Source organism: Rhinichthys klamathensis, unplaced genomic scaffold, assembly GCF_029890125.1.
Source record: "Rhinichthys klamathensis goyatoka isolate OS25496 unplaced genomic scaffold, OSU_Roscu_1.1 h1tg000527l_1, whole genome shotgun sequence".
NCBI lineage: Eukaryota > Metazoa > Chordata > Actinopteri > Cypriniformes > Leuciscidae > Rhinichthys > Rhinichthys klamathensis.
In genome coordinates, this window is record NW_026607004.1 from 589,704 (window position 1) to 615,614 (window position 25,911).

Genomic DNA, 25,911 nt, shown 5'->3' on the forward strand with positions numbered 1-25,911 from the left:
TGGCAATGCATTATGTTTTTGCTACGTTTGCATCCTCAAAAGTGTCAATGCATGTCATATTTCCTGTGAATTAATTCCTGTCTGAATGCATAGGTGCCATATATAATGCCTGTGGGTCTTCCTGGGAGGTTTTTACTCACGAGGTAACTGTATAGGCCTGGTTTAAGAGATTGTGGTCAGTATAAAATATTTATTTTTCAAGCATGAAGCATTTTAGCAAAGACCAAAGGATACCCATTATGTGTTTAAAGCTTTCTCAATGCATGCGTCAGAGAGTGATGAGAAATGCCAACACAGGCTCATTGGAGAAACGTACCTGTGGCAACATTTCTGCAAAATGCATATGTATACCAGGCCAGGGTGAATTAACAGTGTTGGAATTGGATTGATTTTTGAATTTCCGGCTTGTGTTTCTTCCCATAAATAAAAAAAACATCAGCACATGATATATATTTCTGAGATGTTGGCTTAAACAAGTTTATATTATAAATGAAAGGATGTGTGACGTACACTTTTATATAAACTAAGCCAAAACCCTTTATTATTTTTATGGTAACATTTGGGTGATTGGGACACGACCTTTGGGTCTTATCAGTGATTTAGGCTAGTACTGTAAGCATATTTATTACCCATGTTAGTTCTTGATATCATTTTATATGCAAGATTTCCTTTTTCTGTTCATCATTATTAATAATCCATGTTTATTTCTCAAAAACTTTGATGGAAACATGAATAGATTGTAAATCAGGGGAGAAAAATGAACTGTGATGTTTCTATTTTCAGAATTAGGTTGTTGTATTTTAGCATAATCCAGCTAGAGGCAGTACAACAGCAAGCACTTTTAATCATTTTCATACAAAATTATGATTACAGGGTCAGATTATAAAGACTTATTTTCTCGCGGCTCCTTGCAAAATATAATAGCATGACCTCAAAACTAATTTTTTTACTATGGTGCATGATTTGTACACCAATACATTTTGGAGTTTGCATCACATAACCAGATCCATATGTTTGGTATTTCTGATTTAATATTCAACAAAATTATTGATCTGCCTGCATTGACACCATTATATGAGAACTGAACTGAGCTGGATGATGACATCACGGCTTTCTCCAGAGCGGCTATATATATAAATGAACTAAATTAATCACTTTTTTACAACAGAAATGAACCATCATTGAACGATATATGAATAAAGGTGACTTGACTTGCTGGTACATAATTGTACTATAAATGCAGCACAACTGTTTTCATTATTGGTAATACATGTAAATGTTTCTTGAGCAGCATATTAGAGTGATTTCTGAAGGATCATGTGACACTGAAGACTGGAGAAATGATGCTGAAAATCCAGCTCTGATCACAGGAATAAATTACAAATTTACAAATAGAAAACAGTTATCTGTTTTTATTGTGTTTTTGATCAAATAAACGTAGCCTTGGTGAGCAGAAGACCCAAAACTGTTTGAACGTTAGTGTATGTAAAATTGATTTTGCTTCTGCCATGATTCATCCATTGACATATCACCAAAACCGTTCCCACTGATAATTAATGTATAATTATGTATTCCTGTAGCTCAAACAGTAGAGCATTGGTGCTTGTAACGCCAAGGTCATGGGTTCGATTCCAAGGGAAAGCAAGAACTGATAAGAAAGTAAATGTGTAGCTTGAAATGCAATGTACGTCGCTTTGGATAAAAGCGTCTGCCAAATGCATAAATGTAAATTCATGTGCATCTCATATACAATCATCCTAATGTAAGTTGAAGGTAGCAACATTTCATTTCACCGACCCGTATAGAGCTTTAGTTTGAAGATGAAAGAACTCGGTGACGTCGACAACGTGAGATCAGCATTTGAAATGAGAAACAAATGAAATGGAGAGATTAACAAACATGCTTATATTACACAACTGGATTTTGACGAGAAGTGACGTAACTAGATGAACCACTCTGGACTGATAATGTCAGATGTGCTGCTTTAATATGCTGGGAAAGATGAACAGCACATATAGTGTGTGCGCTTGATGGGAACATTCTGTCACTCTGAAAGTGCAGAGGAGGAAGACAGAGTCTAGAGATAAATACAGGTCTTGCCGTTAGCATCTACTAAATGACTAAATGACCGGGCCTGGCCTCCTCCTGTCCTCATTTCATTCCTTCAATATGTCCAGCCGGGCGAGCTGGGAGGGTAAATCAGGAAATGAAAAAGCGAGAGAGATTAATAAAAGGTAATCCCTCATTCCACACTCCTCTTCATCAATCTGAAATCAATAGCAAACCTCAAGAGGAAAGTGCTTTCATCAGCTTGAGCACCGACTCAAAGCTAGTCATCAAGCCTGCGGTCAACTGATGCAAAACACGGGCCAAAACCTTTATTTAGCTATAAAAAATAAATAATTTTTTTTAGGTATTTTAATTATTTTAGTATAGTTACATTTTAGGACGAGATGGTAATATCCCTTGCTCTATATAAATATATTAGGGCTGTCAAACGATTAATCACGATTAATCACATCCGAAATAAAAGTTTGTGTTTACATAATATATGTGTGTGTACTGTGTATAATTTTTAATACATAAATACCCACACATGCATGTGTATTTAAGAAATATTTACATGTATATACTGTATATAGACTGAATGTAGCCTATATATAATGTATATTTTATATAAATATAAACATTTTATATATAAATAACATATTTTTCTTAAATATATACATGTGTGCATTTGTATACAAAATAATTATACACAGTACACACACATATATTATGTAAACACAAACTTTTATTTTGGATGCGATTATATATATATACACAGTATATACATTTGTTTTTATTTACTTGTTTATTTACAAATATTTATTTACAAATTTCAAATTATTTTTTCAGCTGGAGGGTCATAAACCACCCCAGATTATCGGTCAGTCAATGTGGATTTTTCTGTGATTTTTTAACTTAAAAATAAAAATATTTCAAATTAAATATTTGGTTACATTCTTGGTTTGATGAGATTTACCTAACGAGAGATTTTCTTCAGAATGATGGACAATGTATATTAAAATTATATCTAAAATATTAAATATCTAAATATTTGATTAACTGAGCATTTGATTTATAAATAACATGCATAATACGTAAATAATAATAAATACAAATAACAAAAAAAAAAAAAAAAAAAAATCCCTCACCTGTAGGGCTGCATATATATATATATATATATATATATATATATATACTATGCATGTATGTGTGTGTATGTATAAAAATGCCTACATAGGTATGTTTTAGCTAATGAATGAAGACACCGGGGAAAGTAATTATAAAAATTGCCCAGTGACTCTGAACCCGTTGAAATAGTGTTTAATCATCTAGAGTCTCTTACAACCCCTGAACCATCAAAACCCTGTGGGCAACTCCTAATGCAGCGCTAATGAACCAGCTCGCGGGCACGTCTCCGTGACGACCGGATGGACCCCATCCACTCATGTTCAGCGTAATGATATTAATAAACGCAGACTGGCAGAAAAACAACAGTGAGAAGGACAGGACTGTCACATATGCGTTCGTATTCTTGTTCATAATCAAACACTGTGACGCTGAAGACTGGAGTAATGATGCTGGAAATTCAGCTTTGATCACTGGAATAAATTACATTTGAAAAGATATTCAAATAGAAAACAGTTATTTTAAATTGTAATAATATTTCACAATATTTTGACTATATTTGGTCAAAGAAATGCAGCCCTGGTGAGCAGAAGAGACTTCTGGCCTGAAGCACGACGGCTCATTGAGTTCAAAGCTCATATTCTCGGAGAATCTTCATGGAAAGTGACTTGTATTTGGAGAATTAATCAGGAAGGCATGATGACACTCAGTTAATGAATTGTAATTGGTTAAAGTGTTGATTAATTGAATACTCGTGCCCTTTTTAAATCAGCCACTGAATAAAGAGTGTGTGTGTACCGAAACCTTCACGGGCCGCCGGTGATCCGAGCGCATCTGCTGTAATGGGATTCGTCTGAATAAACAGTAAACACAGGGAATCTCACTCCGGAATACTGATGGAACTGATCCAGAGTCAGCTTGTGAAGGTTTTTGGATACATCTGCACACACACACGCACACACACACACACTGTTTATCTAATTATTTGTTCGTTCTCATCTGGTTTGAGAGCTTAATCGATACCGGCAGCTTGTTCTGGTTGCTGGGGCCCAGAGGCAGACGTCAGACACACACACACACACACACACTTTTTTTATTTGCTATCTGAGACCTTGGTAGCAGCTGTTTCCCTGGTGTGAGCATCACCAAACACACCCTCCATCACTCTGACTCCTTTCTTTCTTTCTTTCTTTCTTTCTTTCTTTCTTTCTTTCTTTCTTTCTTTCTTTCTTTCTTTCTTTCTTTCTTTCTTTCTTTCTTTCTTTCCCGCATCTCTCCTTCATTCATTCTTCCCCTTCTTCCTTCCTCCATTCATAACTTCCTTTGTTCCTTTCCTTCCTTCCCTTATTCATAACTTCCTTTCGTTCCTTCATTCATTCCCTTCCTTCCTTCCTTCTTTCCCTTTGTCATTCCTTCCTTCCTTCCTTCCTTCCTTCCTTCCTTCCTTCCTTCCTTCCTTCCTTCCTTCCTTCCTTCCCTTCTTCATTACTTCCTTTTGTTCCTTCATTCGTTCCTTTCCTTCTTCCTTCCTTCCTTCTTTCTCTTCGTCATTCCTTCCTTTCCTTCCTTTCCTTCCTTCCTTCCTTCCCTTCGTCCTTCCTTCCTTCCTTCCTTCCTTCCTTCCTTCCTTCCTTCCTTTCATCCTTCCATCCATTCGTCATTCCTTCCTTTCCTTCTTCCTTCCTTCCTTCTTTCCCTTCGTCATTCCTTCCTTCTTTCCCTTCGTCATTCCTTCCTTCCATCCCTTCGTCCTTCCTTCCTTTCTTCCTTCCATCCATTCGTCATTCCTTCCTTTCCTTCTTCCTTCCTTCCTTCTTTCCCTTCGTCATTCCTTCCTTCCATCCCTTCGTCCTTCCTGCCTTTCTTCCTTCCATCCATTCGTCATTCCTTTCCTTCCTTCCTTCGTCATTCCTTTCCTTCCTTCCTTCCTTCCTTCCTTCACTTCTTCCTTCCTTCCATCCCTTCGTCATTCCTTCCTTCCTTCCTTCCTTCCTTCCTTCCATCCCTTCGTCTTTCCTTCCTTTCCTTCCTTCCTTCATTTACTTCTTCCTTCCTTCCATCCCTTCGTCATTCCTTCCTTCCTTCCTTCCTTCCTTCCTTCCTTCCTTCCTTCCTTCCTTCCTTCCTTCCTTCCCTTCTTCATTACTTCCTTTTGTTCCTTCATTCGTTCCTTTCCTTCTTCCTTCCTTCCTTCTTTCTCTTCGTCATTCCTTCCTTTCCTTCCTTTCCTTCCTTCCTTCCTTCCCTTCGTCCTTCCTTCCTTCCTTCCTTTCTTCCTTCCATCCATTCGTCATTCCTTCCTTTCCTTCTTCCTTCCTTCCTTCTTTCCCTTCGTCATTCCTTCCTTCTTTCCCTTCGTCATTCCTTCCTTCCATCCCTTCGTCCTTCCTTCCTTTGTTCCTTCCATCCATTCGTCATTCCTTCCTTTCCTTCTTCCTTCCTTCCTTCTTTCCCTTCGTCATTCCTTCCTTCCATCCCTTCGTCCTTCCTGCCTTTCTTCCTTCCATCCATTCGTCATTCCTTTCCTTCCTTCCTTCGTCATTCCTTTCCTTCCTTCCTTCCTTCCTTCCTTCACTTCTTCCTTCCTTCCATCCCTTCGTCATTCCTTCCTTCCTTCCTTCCTTCCTTCCTTCCATCCCTTCGTCTTTCCTTCCTTTCCTTCCTTCCTTCCTTCACTTCTTCCTTCCTTCCATCCCTTCGTCATTCCTTCCTTCCTTCCTTCCTTCCTTCCATCCCTTCGTCTTTCCTTCCTTTCCTTCCTTCCTTCATTTACTTCTTCCTTCCTTCCATCCCTTCGTCATTCCTTCCTTTCCTTCCTTCCTTCCTTCCTTCCTTCCTTCCTTCCTTCCTTCCTTCATCATTCCTTCCTTTCCTTCTTCCTTCCTTCCTTCTTTCCCTTCGTCATTCCTTCCTTCCATCCCTTCGTCCTTCCTGCCTTTCTTCCTTCCATCCATTCGTCATTCCTTTCCTTCCTTCCTTCGTCATTCCTTTCCTTCCTTCCTTCCTTCCTTCCTTCACTTCTTCCTTCCTTCCATCCCTTCGTCATTCCTTCCTTTCCTTCCTTCCTTCCTTCCTTCCATCCCTTCGTCTTTCCTTCCTTCCTTCATTTACTTCTTCCTTCCTTCCATCCCTTCGTCATTCCTTCCTTTCCTTCCTTCCTTCCTTCCTTCCTTTCCTTCCTTCCTTCCTTCCTTCCTTCCATCCTTCCTTCCTTCCTTCCTTCATCATTCCTTCCTTTCCTTCTTCCTTCCTTCCTTCTTTCCCTTCGTCATTCCTTCCTTCCATCCCTTCGTCCTTCCTGCCTTTCTTCCTTCCATCCATTCGTCATTCCTTTCCTTCCTTCCTTCCTTCGTCATTCCTTTCCTTCCTTCCTTCCTTCCTTCACTTCTTCCTTCCTTCCATCCCTTCGTCATTCCTTCCTTTCCTTCCTTCCTTCCTTCCATCCCTTCGTCATTCCTTTCCTTCCTTCCTTCCTTCCTTCCTTCCTTCCTTCCTTCCTTCCTTCCTTCCTTCCTTCCTTCCTTCCTTCCTTCCTTCCGTCCTTCCTTCCTTCCTTCCTTCCTTTCCTTCTGTCCTTCCTTCCTTCCTTCCCTTCATCATTCCTTCCTTCCTTCACTTCTTCCTTCCTTCCCTTCTTCCTACTTTCCTTCCTTCTCTTTTCTTCCTCCCCTTCTTCCTCCTTCATCCGTTCCTTCCCCTCTTCCTTCCCCTCCCTTCCCTTCTTCACTTCCTGCAGTTGTTTGTTCCTCAGACTGTAATGATGTGTGGACGTCAGTCAGCGGCTGCTAAGTGAGGAAGCGGAGGCTGATTCTGATTCGCTCATAAAGGAGATAATCTGCTGTGATGTGTCTGTCTGTCGTCTCCGGTAGCGACAGCACTTTATCTGACATTGGCAATAGTGTTTGTGTGTGCATGTAAAGTGTATTTTAACGTATACCTTATATGTTTTTTACAGCATTTTTTTTACATTGGCTTTAAAAGCTTCAAGATTTAATGAGATCTGTCATTGAAACAAAACAAAAATGAATTGCACTTGTATGCAGCAGAAAAGAGTCAAGCAAACTGATATTTAATCATTTAAGTAATTAAGACAGTGAGTGTGGGAATGGAGAATATGTAAGTACCGTAAGTATAAATGTTAGTGAAATAAATAACTAAAAATAAAATATATTATATTTCAGCTAGTTGCCAAGTCAACACTTCTCAATGTAATTTATTTTGAAGTACTAAAATTACTAAAACTAAATATATAAATATATACATAAAAACCTAAAACTGCAAAAATGACAAAAAACAAAATCACTAAAACTTTAAAACAATAAAATCTCATTAATATGTCAACAAAAACAATAAATCTGTTCCATTAATTTATCATCGGCTGCTTTTTCCTGAGGATTATTATGTGGATTTGGTACGTGCATTGAAAAACCTCAACCTTCTCACCGCGTGGATAGGTATTTTTGTATAAAGAAATTCGGTACGGATTATTTTTATATGTTTTTAATCTTTTTATCTTTCTTCCATTACTTTCCCTTCCCCTCTTTCTCCTGGTGATATACGGCTGTGCTCTGAGTGTGTGTTTGTCACTCTACACTTCCTAATATGGGCTCAGAAGAGCCGTGGAGGACACACACACACGCGCACACACACACACACACACACACACACACACACACACACACACACACACACACACACACACACACACACACACACACACACACACACACACACACACACACACACAGTGCCTCTTGTTTTCCCTCTTGTTTCTCCCCCTGTCATCTAACCTTATTTCTGTCATGCTCTTTCTCTCATGCAATCTCTCCCCCTTCTCCAAATAAAAACACATTTGAGTCTATTTTAACTTTCTGTTAATTGAGATTGTCAAACAGATGTGAACCCTGTTTGAACAGCGCTAGTAGATAATTTAGCATTTTATAGACATTACTTGTGCTCCCCATCCAAATCTAACATGTGTATTTTTCTCCTCTGTAAAAATTATGGAAATTATGGAGCACATTAGGCTACTTAACATTTTTCGGCTAACTGACTTCCTTTGAGAAATCGAATCCCTTTCGGACAGGAGTGTTTGTGTGTGATTGTGGAATATTAGTCAGTGCGTTAACGAGGCTTCGCTTCCATTTATTTTGACCTTTGCTGAATAATGTAACTAAACCTAATTTTCTCGCTGTGCTCATTATGGATTCAGACTTTCTGCCAACTTTCTGTGTAAAGTAACAGTTGGTGGTTTATGTTCTGCTGGCATTGCACCTGACAATGAAAGAAAATTAAATAATTACGAAAAAGCTGAGTGTTCCCAGAACTGACTGTAAAAGAGAAAAATCTGTATAAAAAACGGCCTGGCAGAAAATACCAGTACATTTTTAGTTGAGTTTACAGACATTTCAATGCAAAAGTGAAAAATCATTAAGGAAAATGTCTTCATGTTAATAATAATATTATTAATAATTCATTACATTTGTATAGCGCTTTTTCTCTGCACTCAAAGCGCTCAAAGTCAAAGTCTCCTCAACCACCACCAATGTAACCAATGTTACATTTTTTACATTTGTTAAAAGGAGAAAGAAGTTACTTGACTTTTCTTAAAATTTATAGGGATATACAAACTACTTATTTTCAGTTGAGTGTTCGGAATGACAGACTGACAGATAATTGTACCTCACCTATAGTGAATAGTGCACAAACCACAAACCTTTCATATTTATAATGCATCAGTCTTTCATTTAACATCCATTCAGTAACCCTGAGCTTGAATTATTCCCTGCTTCTCCTATAAAATACACACTCATCATGACCGGCTGATGAAAAGCATCAATCTTCCGCTATCGTGCTGTCACATGATGTTAGATGTCAACCAGTGACTTTCCTGAACTCATTTCTCAACACAAGAAGTGTGCCCATAGCCAGTGTTGTTTATTCACATACACTGTGTAGGTTCACTAAAGGAATTACTGTATGCAAATTAAGTAAAAGGGCAAACTGGCCCCAAAATATGTGATATACTCAATTTGCACTGGGCAGTAGTCCATGTATTTCAGTGTTGTGAAGAATGCAATGGAGGACCACAAACTGATGACTTTATTGAATTATCAATTTGCTCTTTAACATGCCAAGAGTATATTGGCTTTATGCCCGTTTATGAAGCTCTTAGTCTTCTCCATTATTTGATCATCATTCACTCTAAAAAATGCTGGGTTGTTTCAACCCAAATTTGGGTCAAATATGGACAAACCCAAATGTTGGGTTAAAAATGTAATTTAAAATTTTAACCCAACTTCAACTTTCACTTTCAACTGTACATTTTTTAATTACATTTTTAACCCAACATTTGGGTTTGTCCATATTTGACCCAAATTTGGGTTGAAACAACCCAGCATTTTTAGAGTGTTCGTTGCTTCAAATTTAGCTTCCAAGACTGAAGGTGCATCCCAATTTGCGTACTTGTTGCACTATTCTATACCGTTTTGTAGTGTAAATAGTGTGAGTAGTGTGTTCACACTGAAAATTCCAAATAGAACTTTTAATACTCGAATGATGCACTACAAATTAACCAAAAAACAAAGTGTGGAATGTTCATGTTCTAAACTGTCACAGCTTTAATTACATAGTGGAGCGGGAGGAGCTTTCAGACTCTGATGTTAAATGACAAAATTACCTTATATTATATTATTCCAAATTTGAGTTTTGCTGTCTACTAGAATAGCTTTTCATGGTTTGATGTTCAAAAAACACCTTATTTTTCCCATATTCTCCATTTTTGCAGCTCCTTTCTTCCCAGTCTGTCAGTAACGCTCTGTTTAGTTCCTGTCTTTATGAAGCCCCTCCTTCTGAAAAGCACATTGTGCTCTGATTGGTTGGCTGGACCGGTGTGTTTTGATTGGTCAAGCACTTCAAGTGTGTTTGAGAAAATGTCCCACCCCTTACAATAACCTTGAGCACATTACTAACTAACTCAACAGGCCCCGCCCCTTTATTCTGCGTATGCCTTGGGCGGTAATTATTTAAATGAGGAATATTGCGACGTGTTTTGTTCCCAGAAGAAGACAAGAGACTACAGTGTTTCAGGGAGTTCAGAGACAGTGACACTGATGTAGAGAATAACTCTCGCTGGAGGGACTTTATGCTTTACAACTCAACATTACACTCTAAAGAAAGTAAAACAAACATAATAGGGCCACTTTAGGATTGAATATCCGCACAGATATTCAGTGGTTTAACTGGAATGTGTGTGGTTTAGTGAATCAGACGCAGGTGATTGAGATGAAATAGAGCATGGAAATGTGATGCAACTGTTTGGAGAATCTGTCCCTCAGGTTTCTGTGCATTTGATTACTGTTGGACTAAAACATAGTCAGACGGACTTTATAGAGCATTAAAAGCACAGTTGCATAAAACTGAAAATGGTGTCATTTACTCACCTGTATAACATGTTATCTCACGACCAATTCGTACGAGTAATTAAAAGGTGCCTAATTCGTTCGGATTCGTACGATTTGTCTAAACCCACGTGATGGGTAGGTTTAGGGGCGGGGTCAGGGGTTCATACGAATTTGGTAACTCGTAAAATATGTACGAATTAGCAAAAATCGTACGAATTTGTACGAGTGAGGTCGTATGAATTCGTACGAATAAGCCACCTCGTAAAATTCGTACGAATTGCCATGAGATCAGGTTGTATAACTGTCTTCCTTTTGTTGAACACAAAATGAGATATTTAGAAGAATGCTTCAGCTGTATTTATCCATGCAATGATAGTCAATGGGATACAGAGTGCACACAGGTTTGGAATGACACGGTTGAGTAAATGGCACCATTTTTATTTTTGAGTGCGCTATCACTTTAAGGAACACATTTCAGTAGCACGGTTGGAAGAGCATTTGCACACACACATGCACGCATTCAGTATGTAAATACTATTCATAGCACTTCAGTTTCATTAAGATTACACGACACACCACACATTAAACTCCTCTGCGTCTCACACACACATTCCTGCTCTGTTTACATCTAATCCTCTCTACAGCTCTTCACAGTTCATGAAATATGTCCAAGCATACTAGCTGTCACCCCCTGCTTTTCTTTCAGAAGCACAAGCTGTTTTTTAAACCTCACTAAACCCAATTCTCACTGAACTCGCAGTTTACCTCATTCATTTTTTGAGCAAATATTGAGGCTTGCAGCTTTCTGCGACCTGACAAAACTAGAACACTTCCTAGAGGCTTTCTGCAGTGCGAGCGGATGCTGCGTTCTAGTTTTGTTGTATCGAACAGTACAGTTTGTTATATTGTACAGTACAGGTGGTGATGTGACAAGTAGCATAATGTTTCTGTCAATAATGCTGCACAGAGCAACAAAATCCCAAAGTTTGGGGTCCAAATTGTTTTTAAATGTTTTTGGAAAAAGTCTCTTATGCTCATTAAGGCTGCATTTATTTGACCAAAAATACAGAAATATTGTGAAATATTATTACAATTTAAAATAACTGTTTCTATTTGAATATATTTTTTAAAATGTAATTTATTCAGCATCATTTTCAGCACCATTTCTCCGGTCTTCAGTGTCACATGATCCTTCAGAAATCATTATAATATGATGATTCATATTTTTGTGAAAACAGTGATATTTTTAAAGGATTCTTTAAATAGAAAGTATAAAAGAACAGCATTTATAAAAAAAAAAAAAAAAAAAACTTTTTTTACATTCTTAACTGTCACTTTTGATCAATTTAATGCGTCCTTGCTGAATAAAAAGCATTATTATTATTTTATTTTTTTTAAATCGTACTGACCGCAAATAGTCGTGTATCTCATGGTTTAAAGTGTGGATTTTCACCACAAATGTTGTTAAAAAAATGCATTTCGATCAGAATTCATACCATATACCACATTCAAAATGTGTCCTTTATTTGACAATAAAACTTATTCTATAATCAATAGAAATATTAAATTCCGTGTCAATTGGTTGTATACCGCATTTTATAGTACATTGTGTACATATATATACATATAGTATACAGTTTTAATAGTGCACTACAATCTATGCTCATTTGCATAAATAGGCTTGCCGCATCACTGTACACGCCCACATTGCTTAGTCAGTTGTCATTAATGTTGCTAATGTGAATCATTTCTGCTTGCTTTGATGTTGCAGATTTGTTCATTTGGATGCAGCTCAAACAAACGCCGTTTCATTGTGTTTTCATCACTCTCATGGTTTAATATTTCCTTGGCTGGTCTAAATGAAGCGTTGGACAGAGGAGGGATGGAAGCTGTTCTGTGATCCACAGGTTTAATGAGACTCGAGGGTGGAAGAGACACAAACCTCCAAGCGTGGGCGTATCCGGAACGGGTTTTAATTACAAACCGCCCCATCGGGAGGCAGAGATGGATGGAGGGAGAGAGTGAAAGTGAGAACTTGCATTGAGGGACATGAGACCAGAATATCAGAGAGACTTGAGGGTGGGCTCTTGTAAGTAAATGCCTAGCAACACCTTAGCAACTGCACAGCAATCGACCGACAACGACTTGCGGCGTTTAAGCACGTTTTTCATAACCTTTTAAAATCTCATTACTGTAGTTTGTTTTTGTGTATCTGTTTTTGTATGTCTGTTGTAAACATGAAGCCATAAATCTGTCAAAAGATGTCAGTGAGACAAATAGCTGAAATCAGTATTCAGTGCAGGTTCATGAGGCTATACTGCAGTTAAAACAAGAGAAGTGTGTGTGTGTGTGTGTGTGTGTGTTGAACTGGCACACCTCGAGCATTCGGCCTCTGAAGGTTCTTCAACTCTTCCTGTCTGTAGTTTCTCATTCTATGTCTGGTACACCTCTAACTGAACACAACACTTGTGGGATGTTTCACAGACACACAGGTTGCAATGATCAATCAAAACTGACCCTGTGTACTTTCCTCATTTTTTATTGTGATTTATTATTTTCATCAATGTAATAACTTGCTTTGCCTCTGAAAAGACTTTCCTTTATAGCTTGCTTAACCAGTCTCTCTTATTTTTAATTATTTTGTACAAATATTTTAAAATTAATTTCTTTTTTTAAAGTGATATATTATTTAAAGGTACACTATGTAACTTTTGGCCCTCTAGCGGTTAAAAAACAAAACTGCATGCATTTTACGGAAGAACATTGCTTAGTTTGTGCTTCGGCTCTGCGTGACTGTGCAGATGAATATGTTTCTCCTGCTGCTCATAAAACATTCACTACTAGACTTCAGAGGTAAAACCAGTTTAGATGGAAAGGATCTCAAGCTGACTAGCTGAAGACGTTACTGTAGCATTACACATTAATAGACACGCTACTTCCTTGAAAATGAATTCCAGCTCACATAATGAAATGAGCCTTCATAATAGATAATGCTTTACAATCAACTCTGTAAGAGAGCTACATATAAAAATGTATCTGTTTAATACAATACCTTATAATCACCCGTTGAGTAATAAAACGCCATCTCTGTGTCGCTTTTGCAACATTTCAAATCCATCGCCATCTCCAAAAAACCAAGCAAATGTTGATTCATGTTTTATTACGAGCTCTGTCGCGCACTCTTTTTGTGACCCGCTCATTGTGACAACTACCCTCTGCCACTCGCACACAAGACACGCAACAAAGTAGCCGGAGAAACTTTTCTCTATTTACGGATATGAGACACGAGCGAGTGACGTTTGTATGCAATTTCCCACGAAAACCACCCCAACAGTTTGAATATTTTGCAAGTGAAATATGAAAGGTGTATATGGATTATTGAATTTTTAAAAAAAAATGATATGTGTTTGAAATCTTTTGAATTGAAATATTCACAGCTTAAATATTCAACCATGCTGAATTTCAGCCCATTAAAATGCAAGCCCTAAAATACAATGCATTAAAATGCAAGCATGGTTAATGCAATGCATATTTTTTTCAAGTAGTGCAATTCAACAGGCTTTTTTGTTCCAAAAAAATTCAAGAGGTCCTCGCTGCAGCCTGTAGCACAATGACGTAGCTGGATGGTCCAATACGTAGTGGATGGAGGTGTGTTTTGGTGACGTCATAGACGCATGCGCACTAGTCAAGTCAAGTCAACTTCATTTATAGCGCTTTTAACAATGTAGATTGTTTCAAAGCAGAGATAAACATATAATTTAAGGTAAATGAGATTGTTTTGGCTTTATAGCGGTTCTTAAATAATGTTTAAGAACCTGTGATAAACGCTGATGGCATTCATATGCGCATTAAGAATTGATTCTATAGTTAGAGTAGGTGTAGAGAGAGTAGAGAGTTGGTGAACGATCGCACGTGCTTTGATCTTCCAAGAAGAATAAAGTAAGTTAAATATAAATGGTCACTTGAGTATGGAAGCTCTTTTCCGCCACAGAATAAAACATTTAAAAATATATAATTGCGACTTTTTCCTCACAATTGCGAGTTTATTTAACGCAGTTCTGACTATATCTCACAATTCTGAGAAATAAAGTCAGTTTGCAAGATGTAAAGTCTCAATTGCATGTTATAAAGTCAGAATTGCGTGAAATAAAGTCAGAATTGCGTGCTATAAAGTCAGAATTCTGAATTTATAATAGGCCTACATAATTGGGAGTTTACGTCTCCCAATTCTGACATTTTTTCTCATAATTGTGACATAAACTCGCAATTGCGAATTATAAAGTCAAATTCTAAGGGAAAAAATGACTTATTTTTTTAACCTCAGAATAGTTTAATATCTCACAATTCTGACTTTAGGCTATAACACGCAATTGCAACTTATCATGCAATTCTGACTTTATATCTCCCAATTGGTATTATAAAGTCGAAATTCTGACTTTTTTCTCGCAATTCTGAATTTATAACACATAATTAAGATTTTATATTTATCAATTCTGACATATTTTCTTAGAATTGTGAGATATAAACTCGCAATTGCGAGTTATAAAGTAAAATTTTACCTCAGAATATAGTTCTCTTACAATTCTGACTTTATAACACACAATTGCGACTTTATATCATGCAATTCTGACTTTAGCCTATATCTCCAATTTGCGTAGGCTATTATAAAGCCAGAATTTCAAGCAGCCTCGCAATTGCGAGTTTATATCTCATAATTCTGACTTAACACGCAATTGCGACTTTATATCACGCAATTCTGACTTTATAACCTGCAATTGCGACTTCAATTCTGAGATAAAAAGTCAGAGTAGTGAGATAAAAAGTTACCTTTTTTATCTCTCACTCTGTGGCGAAAACAAGCTTCTATAGCCTACCATATGTATTGCAGACACTGAACTGTGGAAAAATGAGTAGGCTATAGCCATTAAAGAAGGAACTCTTACCAGGCAAAATATCAAGCACTTTCTTTTTCTTTTCTTTTTTTTTTTACATCTGACAAGATTTATTTTCTTGATGCTGTTATTATTTTTGCATTTTCCCTTGAATGTGTACTGGTATCTTAAAATGTTTACAGACTTGTATATACCTTTAAAATTACAAAGACAATTAGGCTACTTGATTCATTTTTGCTTCCACTCAACAGCAAATGTGACCTGAATAAAATAAAATGGCTTTAAAAAAAAAAAAAAAAACTTGCGGTGCTGAGGACATGCTATTAATCTATCAAATTTAGGTTTAAAATCATGTGATTTAAAATGTTGTAAAATTAACTATTTTGCATAGCCTATGTGTGAAACTCGGATAAGCATCCCATTTATGTAAATAATTACTAATTTATCAATAATTACTATTTAGCAGTACTATACTACACAGGTTAGAACATCATATTAGTACAATATTGAGCATACATGTCACTTAAAACCAGCGCATGCGAATTAAAATCCAGAGATCGACACTGCGCATGCGTATATGACGTCAGCAAAACACACCTCCATCCAATACGTATTGGACCATCCAGCTACGTCATCGTGCTACAGGCTGCAGCGAGGGGTGTCTCAAAAAATTTGGGATTATTTTACTTCCATATGTATTGACTACTTTTTGTTCATTTTTAACATTTTTACATAGTGTACCTTTATATATATTTCACAATTCGTTATCTTGTTCAGTATCCTGTTTCAACAATATGCATCTATCTTGTAATATTGGAAATACATCACATTATATAAGTGAAATGGGTCTTGATGCCATTTCAGGTTAATTAGCAATCAGTAATTATTTTTTTATTAGCAATTAGTAATTATTAATTAGGTTATCACTTGCCTGCTATAGTGTCAATACTCATTCACACAGTTACACACTCACAAGCACAACCCAGGTGACAGCGTTCATTAAAGCGCTCAGGCAACTTCGGTATTTCATTTAATTGTCCTTTGCATATATATTTAAATGTTCATTTATTGTTTTCCCAATTTTCCAGCAAACATACATTTTGATGTTTCACTGCGGAGACATCAGAGGAGCCCATGAGCCATAAACAGTGGTGTTATCCAGAAGAAAACCATGTGATTGATGACAAAATAAATGCAGAATAACTCAAACAAATAAATACAAACATTCACATACATAGCGAGAGCGTGCAGCACTATATTTATTGTTGTTTTTGTCTCCGCTGGTCTCAGTTTTATGGTACGGCGCATGGTTTTATGTTTCAGCATGTGACATAAACTCTAAAAACAACATGAAATAAAAGTTCACCCCATTTACTTCCATATTGTCTAGGTCTATGCATCAGTATGGGGTTGTTTTTAAGATAATCAAAATGTAGTCTAGTCAGTGTATGTGGACCGGTCATTCTCTTGAGCAAATAAGCAATGTTCGTTATTTACAGCAATAATCTGACATTATTTCAATCTCGAACGAACTAATTAGCAGACGCAATTACTTTTGACGCCATTATATTGTTGAACCAACGTAGTTTGACGTGACGAAGTTGCTATACGGTTTCGGGAAACAGTCGTGACTAGTGATATGGAGTCAGTATTGTGAACAGCAAGCAAAACCTTCACACTTTCACACATACAGGTGTTTGTAAAGCACATCCTGCATGACTCCATCAGGTGTGATCTGATGAGTTCATTACTGTCCCTGATCTCTGATCAGCGGGATTGAGTGGGATTGTTATGCACACAATACGGCTCATTATAGGGTGATTTCTATTGTAATGTGAGCACATACTCTGACGGGTGCCGGGCGTTACTGTCTCATGTGTGCAAGTTTGCTTTGTACTTTAGTACATTAGCATGGTTGGAATGCTGCAAAGACCAAGACTGTTTTTTAAGAAGAAAAAACTCATCATTGTCTTTTTATTTTAAATACGAGCATCTTAATGATGCAGCAGCAAAATTCACATTTATAGATGGGACATTTTTGCATCAAATACGGCACTTTTTACGTTTTTACTTATTTTTTTGTTTGTTTCATTTGCTAATAAATTATATGAATATGGACTCTATACCGTATGTTTCTCTTTATTTGTGTGTGTGTTTGTGTGTGTGTGTGTGTGTGGTTCAGGTTAACCTTACGTTATGTAACAAAATGTCCCCACAAAGATGGCCATATCCAAATTTCTTGTCCTTGTGGGGACATTTTTTGGTCCCCATGAGGAAAACAGCTTATAAATCATACTAAGTTTTTAAAAAAAATTAAAAATGCAGTAAGTTTTCTGTGTTGGGTAGGTTTAGGGGTAGTGGATATAATATATAGATTGTGCAGTATAAAAAGCATTATGTCTATGGAAATAGACATCAGAATAGAAATAGAAATCCCCATAAAATATGAAAACATGTCATATATGTGTGTGTGTGCGTGCTGTCTGGAAAAGCAACCCTGAAATTATAAACATGCAAGGAATATTTCACACTGATATTGAGCGCATAAATGACCTCATACTGTAAATGAATCATGAAGACTCACCACCACCCAGTGATCATAAACAGCTAAATATCCTCCTCGAAGTGAGCATTGTATGTACCCTTCCCTATCTTTGTGATAGGAATTAAGCAGCTCACTCTCATTTCCCACTGTGCTCTTCAAGGGTGTAAAGATGTCGTTTGTAAAGCGCCCCAGTCTGTCTGATCCGCAGCTGTGTTGCAATCATCTGATAACTGACCGCCAGACTCGGCTTCTGAAACTCAGCAGGTCACACAAACCAGATAAAGGCTCCTTCATTTATTTAGCGCTTTTAATTTGTCAGTGTGATTCTGCCTGAATGCGCCGTTATCTAGTTCCACACAGGCTCACCAATGAGAAAATCATTAAAGAGGTCGTACACATTTTCTCCTCGAAGTCCACATGGACTATTTACAGAATGTTTATTGTCTTTAAAACTGTGTAATACTCAGGTAGTTCCAGTCAGTTTTTTCACCGTTCTATATTAATGCACTGCCTTTAATGAAGCGCACACACACACTCGCACACGCACACACAAACACACACAGACAGAGATGGGAGATCGCACTGCACACACACAAACATTCAGGAACACTGAGAATTTTTTGTCAATGCGCTGCAACTTTTATGAATAAAACTAGCTTTGCTACTGAATCATTACATTACATTAGCTTCGCATCGGCTGGTTCTTTGACTTCACATCATGTAATGCACACCTAGCCGTGGATTAGCGCTTACATATTACTGTTTTTGCTGTATTTCTGATCAAATAAATGCAGCCTCAAGCATAAAAGACTTCTTTCTTATATTACTTTGATAGAATCTCTACATCTTTACCAAGCGCATCCATTATCCTGCATCTGTGTGCTGTCCTGTTTTCCTGTCAGGCTTTAAGTGTTCGTGGTCATGAACTTTCAGGCTGTGGACATGTCTCTTTCCTCTCTGTCTGAGTTCCACCGCTGCCACGCACGCTGATTTGCTGTCAGGTTTTGATCGGAGTTTGGCATCGTAAAGCAGCTGATGTTTCTGATGGTGATCTGTCTGTCTGTCTGTCTGTCTGTCTGTCTGTCTGTCTATCTATCTATCTATCTATCTATCTATCTATCTATCTATCTATCTATCTATCTATCTATCTATCTATCTATCTATCTATCTATCTATCTATCTATCTATCTATCTATCTATCTGTCTGTCTGTCTGTCTGTCTGTCTGTCTGTCTGTCTATCTGTATATCTATCTATCTGTCTATCTATAAATCTATCTATCTATCTATCTATCTATCTATCTATCTATCTATCTATCTATCTATCTATCTATCTATCTATCTGTCTGTCTGTCTGTCTGTCTGTCTGTCTGTCTGTCTGTCTGTCTATCTGTATATCTATCTATCTGTCTATCTATAAATCTATCTATCTATCTATCTATCTATCTATCTATCTATCTATCTATCTATCTATCTATCTATCTGTCTGTCTGTCTGTCTGTCTGTCTGTCTGTCTGTCTGTCTATCTATTTGTCTGTCTGTCTGTATATCTGTCTGTCTGTCTGTCTGTCTGTCTGTCTGTCTGTCTGTCTATCTATCTATCTATCTGTCTGTCTGTCTGTCTGTCTGTCTGTCTGTCTGTCTATCTATCTATCTGTCTGTCTGTCTGTCTGTCTGTCTGTCTGTCTGTCTGTCTATCTATTTGTCTGTCTGTCTGTATATCTGTCTGTCTGTCTGTGTGTCTATCTATCTGTCTATCTGTCTGTCTGTCTGTCTGTCTATCTAGTCTGTCTGTCTGTCTGTCTGTCTGTCTGTCTGTCTGTCTGTCTGTCTGTCTGTCTGTCTGTCTATCTATCTATCTATCTATCTATCTATCTATCTATCTATCTATCTATCTATCTATCTATCTATCTATCTATCTATCTATCTGTCTGTCTGTCTGTCTGTCTGTCTGTCTGTCTGTCTGTCTGTCTGTCTGTCCGTCTGTTCCATCCATCCAATATACATACATTACAATTCAAATGCTAAAGAATAATTTATAAAAATTAATTATTATATTCGTGACCCAAGCCTTTTGAAAGTGTTGAAGACCGCTGTGTTATGAACCTCATCCATTGTCCTGGGTGTCTGTGCGCTGTCTAAGTAATTTTTAATCAAATTTCCAGCAAATATAACATATCTTCAATGTACTTAACACATGATGTATTATATCAATTAGATGAGCATTAAAGTGCAGTAGTGTAATACTCTTCAGAAGTAATTGGATTGTCCTTGTCTCTGTCCCTGAGAGAGTTCAGTCTCTAGACTAAACTTGTGCTGTGAAGCGTCTGACAGCCTCATCTCTGATGCTCTGTGAGTAATTACACTGATTTGTGGTCAGTATTACAGTTTTTCTCAGTCGCTTTGGTGCATTTTTCGAATCATCCTCGACATTTGCAAAAAAGTAAGTGCATTTCTCAAAACAATTCGTACAAATAGCAAAACACCATGGATTTCCTGCAAAAGCCAGTCTCTTGCTCAAAATCCTTAGCCTGGGAAAACCCAGACAACTTCCGGCAAATTTAGATTTGCTCTGAAAGTTAGTCTGGCAAAGAGCTCATTCAAACCCATTTCCAATCCGCCGAAATCGCGGCACCAATCAGAAACGTTGGGGCGGGCTTTACACGATGATGACAGCGCTGGGATTTTGAAGCAGATTTTGTAGCCCACATTACAAAGATGGATGCCGCCGTCGAACATCACTCGTTCCAATCAGCTATCGCGTCTGTTTTAAGCGATTTGAACGTTTCCTTTTAGTTAAAAACCGAGCAAAGAACAACACTCGGAGATGTGTCTCTGCCGCTCTGCATACGTCATCTCCTTCATCGCTCTGATTGGGTTTAGGTCTATCCGCGACGTCCGTTGGTGACGCCCCTCAGGAAATGATTTGTCTATGACGCTTTGCCAGACCATAACTCAGTTACAACTGAGAATGGTCTGGTTTTAACCAGGCTACAAAATCCTTAGTTCATCTCTCAAAACAAAAGTAAATATCTGTGTCAATGAACATCTCAGTGCCATCAGAATGACAATTCCTTGTGTCATTGTGTATGGCTTTGTCATGTTGTCAATATAACAGTGTACTCTGGAGGGATGTTCTGATGTAAACTGTGGCAACAGTTTGGATGACAGTTACTGTATTGAAATGTACAAAGCTGCGCTTCTTCTGTATGCCATATATCCATTTTGAAAGTACAAATTTACCCACTACTGCACTACTGTGTCTTCAAAGTTATTGATTGAAAGAGACTGGACAGGATTCACAGGTACACTTTTACGTTCTAGTGGTCTGACAACAAAAAAACATTACAATATTATTGTGATATAGGAAAGAGAAAGAAATAGGGGCACAAAGGTGAAAATACAACATTAGAAAGGCAAACAGAGGAAAGAGCCCTTAGGCAGAACTTTGCCTTTGCATGCAGCACTGTATGCTTGCCAACTGAAGGTTCATGAGATGCAACTTTGAGCAATTTCAGAGAACTGGTTTCTCATTGTTTGATCTACATTCTCTTCATTAGTGAAAGCCAAGATTCACCTGCACAATTCATCAATTCATGGCACATTTACATAGCCTGGTAATACCAAACTCTGCTACTTCGCTTTGCTTCGTAGACAGAGTCTGGCATGGCATAATTGAAAAGTGTTTTCTTTCTTTTTGGGGGGGTGGGGGGTCGCTTGTCTGAAAGGGATAGTTCGGCCAAAAATGATATTTAACACATGCATTACTCACCCTCAAGCCGTTCGAGATGCATATGTCAATCTTGTTTCAGACGAACACATTTTCCGTTATTTTAGAAAATGTCTTAGACCCTTCAGTGGATATAATGTGAAGCAATGGGGTCCACCTCCTTCAAGTCCCAAAATGTGCATATATCCTTCACAAAAGTAATCCATCCGGCTCCAGGGGGATAAACGAAGGCCTTCTGAGGGTAATCCGTGCGGTTTTGTCGTAAAAACATACATATTTAAAACTTTATAAATGAAAATATCTGACTTCCGGCAACGATCAACGCGCGTTCACGGGTGATGGAAGTCGGCGTACGAGGTAGGACGTAGCGTAGGAACCGTCGTGACGTAGAACGAGCGCGCCTGCGCAGCCAGAGAGCAGAGCAAAACAACGTCTACGTCACGACGGTTTACAAAAAGTCTAATAGAAATGTGTAGAAAATATGCTTGACAGTTTATGACAACTAGATCAACCATTTTGCCTTTAATGACTTATACGATGAACTAATGACTGAATGTTTTGAGGGGTAAGACTAATTGCACAGAGAACTATTTATGTAATACATTTTGAGCAACATGGCATTAGCAACTGATAATGTAGGAAACCGCAGACAATTGTACATAATCAATTGCATGAATGTACCAAAGCAATCGCAACTTGTTCAAAAGAATGAGAAACTGCACAAGTGACTAGATGATGTGGAGGTTGAACAAGTAACAATTTCATTTCTGATCTGAGAAATGCACCAAAGCAACTGAGAAAAACTGTAAAGTGTCCATAAATGAAAGTTTGCTGGACAGAATGTCTTTCCACTTTACTGTTTGTTTTATTTTATTTTTCGGTTTGCACTGGTTCTCAGGGTATGACAATGAAGTCAACGCATTTCAGTGTAGTGTTCACACCAGTACAGACAAAACATAATGTAGGACTGGCAGTCGGTCAGCTCTTGTTTATAACAGCAGTGTGAAGAGCAATGACACACTCTACGCTCAGAGAAATCCTCTCTAGGAGTTTCTAAACTTGTGTGTTAGGAGAGGAAGAGGCTACAGCTGTAAACAAAGATGTGCTTTAGCATCCTAATCTCCCTCATTTCTCTCCGTCCGTCTTTCTTCTTGCCTCTCCGCCATTTCATCCCCTCTGTTTTCATTTCTGCTCATTTGTACTTGCTGAAATGAAACAAACGATTCACCCCAGAGGAGGAGATATTCAGCATTATCCCTTCCTGATGTCACTCACTGCAGGATAAGCTTTTGCTTTAATGAGACACCGTCTAACATTTGATGCTGTTTGTAAGGATGTAGATACTTGGTCAACACTTTACGAACACACTTTCCCGTTGTCCCTACTTAACTTTCATCTGTGCATTAATGTGACAGGGGAAAAAATCCAGTGCTCAGTGGAGCGATCACGTTTCCTTCAAATGTCTGTCATTAACGGGTTAGTTCATAGCCTGGGAAACCCCAGACAACTTCCGGCAAATTTAGATTTGCTCTGAAAGTTAGTCTGGCAAAGAGCTCATTCAAGCCCATTTCCAATCCGCCGAAATCGCGGCACCAATCAGAAACGTTGGGGCGGGCTTTACACGATGATGACAGCGCTGGGATTTTGAAGCAGATTTTGTAGCCCACATTACAAAGATGGATGCCGCCGTCGAACATCACTCGTTCCAATCAGCTATCGCGTCTGTTTTAAGCGATTTGAACGTTTCCTTTTAGTTAAAAACCGAGCAAAGAACAACACTCGGAGAAGTTTCTCCGCCGCTCTGCATACGTCATCTCCTTCATCGCATTGATTGGTTTTAGGTCTATCCACGACGTCCGTTGGTGACGCCCCTCTGGAAATGATTTGTCTATGACGCTTTGCCAGACCATAACTCAGTTACAACTGAGAATGGTCTGGTTTTAACCGGGCTAGTTAGTTCACCCAAAAATAAAAATTCTGTCAGTAATTACTCACCCTCATGTTGTTCCAACCCCGTAAGACTTTCGTTCATCTTCGGAACACAAGTTAAGATATTTTTGATGAAATCTGAGAGCTGGATCACTCCTCCATAGGCTGCTTGATATCTGCCATCCCAGAAAAGTTAAAATAGTCCAAGTGACTACAGTGGCTCAACCTTAAGTTTATCAAGCGACAAGAATACTTTTTGTGCAAAACAAAAATTACGACTTTATTCAACTATTCATTTCCTTCTGTGTGGGCCTCTGAGTGAGTTCATGTAGTGTAACAGCGCAGCACTTCTGGGTTGTACGTCAGAACGTAGGCTCACTATTGGCCGACGCTGGTCATGTGTGCGATGCGTGTGATGCTGGCCACTCGTGAACTCACTCAGAGGCCCACACAGAAGAAAATTAATAGTTGAATAAAGTAGTTATTTTTGTTCGTTTTTGCGCACAAAAAGTATTCTCGTCGCTTGATAGACTTAAGGTTGAGCCACTGTAGTCACTCGGACTATTTGAACAATGTCTTTACCTTTTCTGGGATGGCAGATATCAATTACCTAGCAGCCTATGGAGGAGTGATCCAGCTCTCAGATTTCATCAAAAATATCTTAACTTGTGTTCCGAAGATGAACGAAAGTCTTACAGGGTTGGAACAACTTGAGGGTGAGTAATTACTGACAGAATTTTCATTTTTGGGTGAACTAACCCTTTAAGCTTATTATCCAAGCAGCTTCAAAAATACATATTCTGGTCTCCTATTTTTGTAGCTCCTTTTTTAGCTATTAGTGTTCCCAAAGCCTCCCTTCTTTTATTATGATGGGAATGGTGTTGCTTTAGCAGGCGCTGCTGCATGACGTGTGGGTTGTTAAACGGAATCTGATTGGCTCTGGATTCCTGGATCCCAATATAACCATACTGACGAATACATCAAAAAAGATCTGGTTTATTTTTGTCATTCATCACCTTGCTTATTGTTATCCATTCCATTGCAGTGCACTTCAGTTAAAGGAATCCAATAATCATCCTCGTTTCTAAAAACACTGTATCGATGTCTTACTGAAAGACTCGAGAAGAAATGTTTAGTCTGGAGGTCTTAAGAAATAACAAATTAGTAGCACAGATTGGCAGTTCCCAGAGTGTTTGGCACTTCCTTCTGGGAATTATGGGCTGTCAAAATGCATCGTCGTGGTGATGTGTCGTTACCCAGGGTGACAGAACACTGCATAGCTGAAGGTGTTTGTTAGTCACCTTCCTGTCAGAGGCAGCTGTCAATCATCTTTCATAAAGACTCGTATATATGTGTTCGGACTCCCTGTTAGGAATGAAATAACTATGAATTATACATATACGCATTTTTTGTTACATTGTTCGCATTTGCAGTAAAGATCATTGTATTTAACTTACTGCAATTGTTGAATGAAAGAGATTATTGTGAAGATGTAAGGCGGGACGTAATTTAGTCAATCCAGATTTGATTGGGTCATTAAAAAATGTTCGATTGTGTGGTTAGTATTATTTTTACTCACTCGTGTGGCCTTGTTTACATCAACAGTAAAGACGTTTCAGATGTAGAAAACGATAAAATGTTCTGATGAAAGATTATGAAAACGCTTCTTTTCTTTTCTATAAACTGCACTGATGAATCGAGCACAATAAGACCAGAGACATTTATTTAGGACATAAATGAGGTGAATTTTTATTTCATGTTGTCTTGTCGCAAGTTTATTTGTCACTTACTCAGTCAGGATGGCATGCGATGTGTTTCTTTTTTCCATGCAGTGTGCAATAAAACTAAGACAAAGGCCGTGAAAGAGAGTAAATATATTGTGCTGCTTGCTCTCTCTATGTAAATGTGAATGTCTGTCTGTATTCATTTATTTAGGTTATTCTGTTTATTTTGCCATCAATCCTATGGTTTTCTACTTGATAACACATAAAGCTGGATCGGGTTCAGTGTGTTTATGGCTCATGGGCTCCTCTGATGTCTCTGCAGAGACGCATTAAAATGCATGTGGCATAATTACTTGAAAGCCTTTTGTTGTAGTTCAACTAGTCTCACATAGCCAGTCTTTCAGACTGACGGCAGAAGGTCTGGACTCCATCGCAGCTCTCATTGGCCAAGGTCCGCCCAAGAGGACGTTTGACTGACATGTAAAGCAACCAATCACAGTTCGTTTTGTTCCATGT

General features: G+C 38.1%; 1 protein-coding gene across 3 annotated transcripts in view; it reads left to right on the top strand.

Moving 5' to 3' along the window:
• Positions 1-25,911, top strand: part of slc8a2b (solute carrier family 8 member 2b) — a 125,702-nt gene that overhangs the window by 21,820 nt on the left and 77,971 nt on the right. Inside the window, exon 1 of one of the 3 annotated variants that reach the window (XM_056238606.1) lies at positions 12,583-12,666. The exons of the other annotated variants lie outside the window; for them this stretch is intronic. The gene's annotated coding sequence lies outside the window, so the exon portion shown is untranslated. Of the gene's footprint in view, positions 1-12,582; positions 12,667-25,911 lie in introns of those variants that run through there. 3 annotated transcript variants of the gene reach the window in all.